Consider the following 9317-nt stretch of genomic DNA (forward strand, 5'->3'; position numbering starts at 1 on the left):
GAGGTGGGGAGGGGTCATCATCTCTGTGGAAGTCATCATCTCTGCCTCCATATCTTCTGGTGTTGCTGCTTCTCTGGATAGGGTCCCACGTTCCACTCTTTCCCCTTGATGTTCCCAGGGACCTCTGCTCCTGGATTGCAAGATCAACCACTCCCCTCCTTTTGTTACAAAACGTCTACCTTTACATTTGCAACATTCACAATCAGTCCTGAGAGCAATTATTTATTATTGAACCACAAAAGTCTTATCCCCATCTCCTTTCACCAGCCTCATCTGGACTGTTTGGAAACCATTCAGTGGAGATTCTACCTTCCGCCACACCCTCTGAAATGAGGTTCCCTATTGAAAGCTTGTAAGATAGCCACTCCATGCCTTTGTAGCTACCTCATTTTGGATAGCCAATGTCTAAGTTGCCCATCCCTGTCAACCCTGTGTACAGAGTGGGTGGGAATGATCCTTGCTATAAAGATTTGTTCCCTCTTTTAAGCTAATACATCTGTAAGTATAGGTCAATTTCATCAAATTGTAGTGGATTACACATTTTTTTATCTTCTTGCTTCCTCTAATCCAGTTCTGATCATCCAGCCATTGAAGCTATGTCAAACGGGTACTATCTGCAAGTATGGGTATTCTTGTACATCCCCTCTCACTTCATACAGCTGGGCACTTCTCTCTATGCTCTAGTCCTCTGTGGCTATGTCCCTGTCCTTGGGCTCAGGAGTCCCCAGGTCTCACTATACTGCTGGCCAACCAGGTCTCAATCCATGTCGATAGGAGTCTATTAAATGTGGTCTTACTTAGTTCACAGCTTCTTTGCTATTTTCCCCCACTTCCCCTTATTAGTAGACCAATGTGCTCACCAGCAAGATGACACACCTGCTGTGTATTCCCTTTGAGTTTCAGTCTTGGAAGGGGGTTTGCCTTGAGGGGACTTGATTGCTTGCTTTGATGGCTCCCTAGCGAACAACTTGCTTGTTCTTGTAGTAGTCAATGAGACTGCCATTATTGTTTTTGATTTTTTCCTGTTTGTCTTTCTTTCAAGAAGTATCTTCCATTCTTCTAACCATTCCAGTCTGGTCTGCTTGTCTTTTCAAGAGATTTCCCACCTCAGAAGATTCTGGATGGGGGATCAGGATTCCACCTATTGTCTTATACAATGCAAAGGCTCTGCAGGAAGGATCTTTCAGTGGGCAAGTTTTAGCCCTATTTTAGGAATTCTCATCGGTTATAGAAGGAGCTCTGGTAGAGTAGTGGTTACGAATCAGGCTGCTAACCTCAAGGTTAGCAGTTCGAAACTACCAGCTGTTCCACGGGAGAAAGATGAGGATTTCTGCTCTCATAAAGATTTACAGCCTCAGAAATCCTGAGTTGGAACTGACTCCATGGTACTTAACAACAACAATCAATCAATTATAGAAGTCCTGGGGTGGCGCTGTGGGTTAATGCATCAGACTGCAAAGCCATTTGAACTGCAAGGTAGGCATTTCAACCTCACCAGCTGCTCCTCAGAAACCCTACACTGGGTTGCTATGGGTCAGCATCAACTCGATGGCACTTCACAACAACAAGTACTTATAGGCTGAAGACAGACTTACAAGCTTTCTATAGTGATGTTTCTGGCTATTTTTTTCTCTCCCCCCTCAAGCTAATATTTTACAATAGTAGGCAAGGAAAACCAAGATTCAAAAGACAGTCTAGCATCTTAACATTATACCCCCTCTTTTACCATTCAAACCATGCCTCAGTCCCTGTATCCCAAAGCCCTGTTATTCCAAGATTGAGCATACATCACTATTTACCTCTGCCCCACTTTGCCAATACAAACCTGCCTAAATGTTCTCCCATTCACCTTGTTCTTCCATTCCCCTCTCCCTTCCTGTGTATTGCTGCTCCCAATACCCAAACTATCTTGTGTCTATTCCCTACCCTGCACTCTGCCTTCCTCTACCTCCCCTCACCCCACCTCCTATACCCCTGTAGCCAACAAAGAAAAAAAATGTTTTCACTTTTAGTGTGGGTACTTTTTCTTAGTGAGCCCTGGTGTGGCACTGTGGGCTAACATGTCAGACAGCAAAGCCATTTGAATTGCAAGGTCAGTGGTTCAAGCTCACCAGTGGCTCCTTGGAAACCCTATATAGGGTCGCTATGGGTCAGAATCAACTCAACAGCACTTAACAACAACAACAACTTTTTCTTAAGCTTTTCAATAATGGTCCTATGCATTTTGTGACTAATTTCACTCAGCATAATATCCTCAAAGTTAATCCATGTTAAGTGGTTGCTTGTAGCTTCCTTGTTATTCTTTAAGGTAGCATAATATTTCATTATGTGTATGTACCAGTTTGTTTATCCATTCTTCCATTGATGGGCACTTTGGCTGTCTCCATCTTTGTGCTATTGTAAATAGTGTTGCTATGAACATTGGTGTGCATATATCTACTTGTGTTATGGCTCGTATTTCTTGTGGGCTGTTAGCATTACTTCAAGCATCACAGAATCACACGAGACATCACAGTATGACAAACTGATAGAGGAGTGGTGTTCTCTAACGTTAAGTGCCTATATTCAAACCAGGCAACTTTTGAAAAAGAAAATTAACGCTATTAGTAATTATGCTGGGACATCAGACATAAAAGGCACTCGACTAAGTAAGAACATGAATAATTAGAAGCATCAGCATAAAAATGATTCCTATAGCCAGAGGTTAAAATGGTCCCAACTGTCCAATTTTCCGAACTGATGTATTGTTCCATAATCTCTAAAAACAACTGCTTCTCCTGCATCCCTTTGTACTCTCCCTCCCATATTTGTCTTTGGGTTTGTCATTTGCTGGCACATCTCACAGAACTATGACTCATCACTTAGTTGTGGAGGTCTCACCTGACCCATATGGTTACAGGGCCTAAATGGATCCAAATCAGCAAGTCAGATGACTGCAGGTTTACAAGGCTATGGAAAGTCTGCAAATCAAGTCAGATGATAGGTCACCGGCTCAAGTCCCAGATGAAAATGAACCAGATACAAGACTAAGAGCAAAAGAGTGAATTTTGCCAGAATATTCTTCTATATATGGTATCCTGTCATGGCACTGTGGGTAATGCACTAGACTGCAAGGTTGGTTTGAATTGCAACATCAGTAGTTCGAATTCACCAGCTTCTCCTCAGAAACCCTCTACAGGGTCACTATGAGTTGAAACTGACTCGACAGCACTTAACAACAACAATAACAGCAACAACATTCTTCCATAATGGTTTCAGAAAACACCCTCATAGAAACTAAGGATGGTGACACGAGTCACACGCTCTAATAAGGCATAGACTCTGGTAGTGTAGTGGTTATGAATTGGGCTGCGAACCTCAAGGTCAGCGGTAGGAAACTACCAGCCACTCTACGGGAGAAAGATGAGGCTTTCTGCTCACGTAAAGATTTACAGCCTCAGAAACCCTCTACAGGGTCGCTATGGGTCGGAACCGACTCGGCGGCACTTAACAACAACAACAATCCTGCAGCATAACATAAAGGACAACTCCCTTCAAAGTTTTAAGTGCTGTCTCATAGTGACCCTGTATAGTGTTTCTGAGGCTGTACATCTTTGCAGGAGCTAAAAGCCTCATATTTCTCCCTGGGTGCAGCTGGTGAGCTCAGACAGCTGACCTTGTAGGAGGCAGTCCAGTGCTTATCATATGGAGCCACGTAGACGTTAGGATTTACAAAGCATCACAATATAGAAGATTATGGCTAAAAGGGCCGTAGTAACGCTGAACTTAACAACAAACATCTGAGGCCTAAGAATATGATCAACTGGTTCTTATTGATAAGAAACCTGTATTTTTTTCCCCCTAGACCTGCCGTAATAAAGTACCACACGCTTGGTGGCTTAAAACCACAGATATTTAATGTTTTCATTTATGGCGGCTAGACGTCGGTATCCAACAGGGTTACACTCTCTTAAAGGTTGTATGGGCATGCTCCTCCTTGTCTAAGCATGGCTTCTGTTCCCATGCATCTGTGGCCGCCTAACTCCAGTCTTTGCCTCTGTCTTCACGTGGCCATCTTCCCTCTGTGTTTCTCTGCTTCTCTTCTTTTCTTTTTAAAATAAATGCACTAGTCAGATTGAATTTGTTGTTGCTGTTATGTGCCGTGGAGTCGATTCCGACCCATAGCGGCCCTGCACAGGGTTTCCGAGGCTGTAAATCTTTACCGGAGCAGAAAGCCTCATCTTTCTCCCGCGGAACAGCTGGTACTTTCGAACTGCCAACCTTGAAGAAAGCTGCCCAATTCGTAACCACTATGTTACCAGAGGTGCTTTGTTGTTAAGTGCCGTCGAGTTGATTCCAACCCAAAGCGACCCTGTATAGGGTTTTCCTTGGAGCAGCTGGTGAGCTTGAACCACCAACCTTACAGTTCAAATGGCATTGCAGTCTGGGGCCTTAACCTGCAGCCCTACACCAGGACTCCAGAGCTCCTTAGGACCCACAATATTCCAGGATGACCTCATATTACCTAATATTATCTGTGAAGACATTATTTCCAAATAATGTCACACTCACCGATACTAAGGTTGAACATTTGAAGACATCTTTTTGGAGGACACAAATCAGCTCATAACATATGCTGTCTGTCATCCCCCAAAATTCATATCCTTTACATGTGTAAAATATATTTTCCCTATCACAAAATCCCCATCCCAGCAACAACTCTAAGTCCAAAATCTCATGTAAATATGGTTAACTCAAAAAGGCCCAAATCTCATCTTCAAAATCATCTGAGTAAGGAATAGATAAAAACTCTGGATAGAGTACATCCTGGGACAAAATTCCTCACCATTTGTAGGCCTATAAAACCTAGACACCATGCTATCTGCTTCCAAAATACAATGATGGTATAGCCATAGAATAAGCACTTCCATTTCCAAAGGAAGGAAAGGAAAGGGAAAAAAATGGCTATAGTTTCAAAGCAACGCTGAAACTCAGTTGAGGAATCCTATGAGATGTCAATACTTGAAAATAACTCTCTGTGAATCCATGCTCTGTCTGGGCCTGCAGAGGCCTATCAACTGGGAGCAGCCCTGGGCTGAGGTGACCCTGATGTCACAGCTGAGGCCCTGCCCTTTCAGCCTGTTTCAGCAGTGATACCTCCTCAAACCTAGAGGACAGCATTCTTGCCTCTGGAACTGAGGTGATCTGCCCACATGCTGGAACCAAAGAGGTGGTGATCCTACTCTCCAAGGCATTCTTCCCTTTTCTGGAAGGATGGCATCTGTTCACAACCTGGTAACTCTTTCAGCCCATTCTCTGCCTGTAGAACCCCAGACGTCACACAGCCTTCCTTGGTATCATCCCATCTCTGTCCTTTGATATTTTTTTAGGGAACAGATTTTAAGGAGTTAGGCAGAAACCCAAATTTACCTCTAAATTCTCTGTTGCCTCCCCTGTATAAACCCATCAGCTTTGCTCGCTTACTTAGACAGTAGCTTGCTTCATTCAGACTCCACAAAACATCACAGACTCCACAAAAAGACTGTGTCATGTAGTTGAAAAGACTGATTGTATTTGCATAGACTGCTACTCTAAAAAATGGCTCATTCTATGTCGTTGTTCTAAGGGTCTTTTGTTTGTTTGTTTTGAGTGACAGAAATTCCATTTTAATTAGTCTGTCTTCACAGTTCAGATCCAGTGTGATGTATATAGTCAAATGATGGCATCAGTAGTAGCTTTCACTTACTGTTTTTTCATCTGGGCATATAGCTAGGTACACAACCATCTTTACTTCTTGATTATAAATCACTTGTACTTCTTTGCATGCTAGGTCCACTCTCTCCAGTTATCTAGAAATGGGCACTCCCATATGGTGGCAATGGGAAACAAGCTAGTAGTAAACATGTGGCTACCATAATTCGTCATAGTTGTGTAGTAAAAATTCAGCTTGGCCTTAACAACACAGATACCTCCTCTCCTTCTTCCATACTACACCCAGGTATTCTTTCTGGGAGAAACATGATCCATTTTACACCTTAGAAATGACTGTCAAAAATTAGGAAACATTGTATTTGTTCTTTAAAAATTCCTTTAGTTCTTGCTGTTTCGTTAACCAGTACCCTAGACAATTGGTCAAACTACTAGTGTGGCTCTGCAGGATAATGTCCTGCACTGCAAGGTCAGTTTCAGCTTTGAGTTCAGCAGTTCAAACCCAACAACTGCTCCTTAGAAACCCTATTGAGGGTTGCTATGAGTTGGAACCGACTCGAAGGCACTGAACAAGAAACAGCAGGTTAAATTTAATCTGATGTTCTCTGTGATAGAAAACATTTTTGTTGTTGTTTTGTTAACTGTTCTGATTACAAGGAATACAATGACTTTCCAATCGATTAACTCCAACTTGACAGAAACCATAAGCAAGATATCTCCAGGGAGAAGGGGGCCATAGGCTAGAGCATCAACTGGTTTCTAGTGTATAAGGGGCTCCTGCAGTGTGGCTATGAAGAGGTGACCACTAGCAGGTGTGTCTTTCAGTGATACAAGAGGAGTGAGGTTCAACCAATGGTCTAGTCAATCATTTAGATTGTTTGCCAACATTTAATCTCTCATCTGCATCCTCTTTAAGGGCTGAATTTACCATCCAAGACTAAAATTTAGAAATGATATCTTTAATCAATAAGAGTCTTAAGCTGGGTTTTTAAGAGAAGCAAAGCCAGTGAAACTATATATGTGTACATATACACACACACACATATATATGTGTGTGTGTGTGTGTATGTATATATACATACAACAACAACATATATATATATATATATATATATATATATATAGAGAGAGAGAGAGAGAGAGAGAGAGACAGAGAGGAGTCCTTCCTGGTGTGGTGCTGTGGGTTAATGCACTGGACTGCAAAGTCACTTTGCACCAGAAGGTCAGCAGTTGAAACTCACCAGTTGCTCCTTAGAAACACTATACAGGGTTACTATGGGTAAGAATCAGCTCCACCGCACTTTACAACAGCAACAACCATAAAGAGAAGTTTATTATTAAGGAAATGGCTTATAAATTGTAGAGTTCCAGGTCTCAGTGGAAGAGAGAAAAAGCATCTTTCCCATATGTCCATTATATTGGGAGCAGGACACAGACCATAATAGGTTTATTTTTATTCTTAAAATAGACATTTTAAGAAAATTGTAAGCTACACTGGCAAGAAACAGTCCAGGAAAGTTACACCAAGATATTTTTATTTCGCATCACAGCAGCACACCTACTTATTCTCATAGAGCCATTCTATGAGAATTTCACTGGGAAACCTTAAGCCATCTGCCCTATAGCCCTGATCTTGCCTCCCCTTCAGACTTCCTTTTGGTTCTTTCATCTCAAAGATCATTTACAAGGAATACAATTTGAGTCCCTCATGGTTGCCCAAATTGCCTTTTTGATATGTTATAAATTAAAGAGCACAGAATTCTTTGGGGAAAGATTACAGAGACAGAAACACTGCTTTCAACAGTGTATAGACCTATATGGAAGACATGTTGAGAAACAGTATTTTCACATTTGGATATTTTTTGTTTAATTAAGGTTTCTATAATTTTGTAACAATACTTCTTGACTTATCATTGTAAAGTTAACTCTTTAATTCATTAAATACTTTGCCAAAGACTTAACTACCATAATTTCAAAGTACTGATGAACAAAAAAATTATATTTGAGGTATTTACAGCAACTTGAATGTGATATGAAAATACAGGAGATTTCTATTGGTGACACAACCAAAAACCAAACCCACTGCCAAAGTCAATTGTTACTCCTAGTGGCCCTATTGGAGAAAGTAGAACTACCCCCATAGGATTCCTGAGGTGCTGACTCATTATAGAAGCTGACTGTCTCATCTCTATCCCACAAAACAGCTGATAAGTTTGAACTGCCAACCTTTGAGTAAACAGCTCAATGCTTAACCCACTGCACCACCAGAGATCCTTCTACTGGTGACAAGTAAGGCTAATTAATATCACTGGAGTTCATTGCCAACATTTATAATGTGAGGAAATACTGAGTAGTGCAAACTGTTAACATGCTCAATTGCTAAGTGAAAGGTTGAAGGTTTAAATCTAGCCAGAGGTGTTTAGGGAGTAAGGCCTCATGATCCACTTACAATAAATCATTCATTGAGAATTCTGTGGAACATAGTTCTACTCCATGTTGGGTTTCTGTGACTTGGTAACTGACTACTGGTTTTAAAATTGGGTTATAGGTTAGTGAAAATGACAATATAGTTTCCCCTGCCCAAGTCCTGGGAGCCCCTGAATTCTATTCATGGACAGGAAACCCTTCTAGAAACAAGATGAATTTCAGAATTTTCTACACTCAGGATTAAACTGAGGGGAGGCAGACCAGGGATTCAATACATTTTCCATCACTTTGGGGATGCCACTTTCTCTTCTCTTTACTCATGTATTTAAAACCTTTTTAAAAAAAAAAAAAAAAAAACACAAAACCAAAAGCGACACCTACAAAAAAAATCTGAGATATATCTCAAAAAAAACGAAAAAAAGTGGCCACAAAAAAAAAAACAAAAAAAAACTCAAAAAAAAAAAAAAAAAAAACACTAAGATCTCAGAAATGGACAACATATTGAAAGGAGAAAGGAGTAGATGTGAAGCAATGGAAGTCTGAATTAGTGAGTTTGGAGAGAAATCTCTCAATACTAGTATGCTAGAAGAACAATCAGGAAGAAAAAGAATGAAAAAAAAATCCAAAGAAAGCCCCAGTGTATTGTGGGACATCATGAAGAGAAACAACTTATGAGTGATCAGAATTCCAGAACAGGAAGAGACAAGCACAAAGAAAACTGTCAAAGAGTTGTTAGAAGAAAACTTCCCTAACATTCTGAAAGAAGAGAAAAAGCACGGAAGAAGTTGACCAAACCCCAAACAGGATAGATCCCAAAAGAAAACCACCAAGACATGTCATAATCAAACTTTCCAAAATAAAGACAAGGAAATATTCCTGAGAACAGTTCATAAAAAAAAGAAAAGTTACCTACAAAGGAGAACCAATAAGACTAATCTCGGATTTCTCAGTAGAAAGTATGCAGGTAAGAAGGCAATGAGATGACATATACAAAACTCGGAAAGAAAAAATTGCCAACCAAGAATCATATACCCAGCAAAGCTGTCCCTCAAATATGATGTCAAAATTAGGACATTTAATGATGAACAGAAATGAAAGGAATTTGTAAAGATCAAATCAACTTTGCAAAAAGTGCTAATGGGTATTCTTTGGATTAAGAACCAAGAACAGTAGACAACAACCTGAGATTAACATTCATGACA

The sequence above is a fragment of the Chrysochloris asiatica genome, unplaced genomic scaffold (assembly GCF_000296735.1).
Source record: "Chrysochloris asiatica unplaced genomic scaffold, ChrAsi1.0 scaffold00003, whole genome shotgun sequence".
In the NCBI taxonomy this organism is placed as follows: Eukaryota; Metazoa; Chordata; class Mammalia; order Afrosoricida; family Chrysochloridae; genus Chrysochloris; species Chrysochloris asiatica.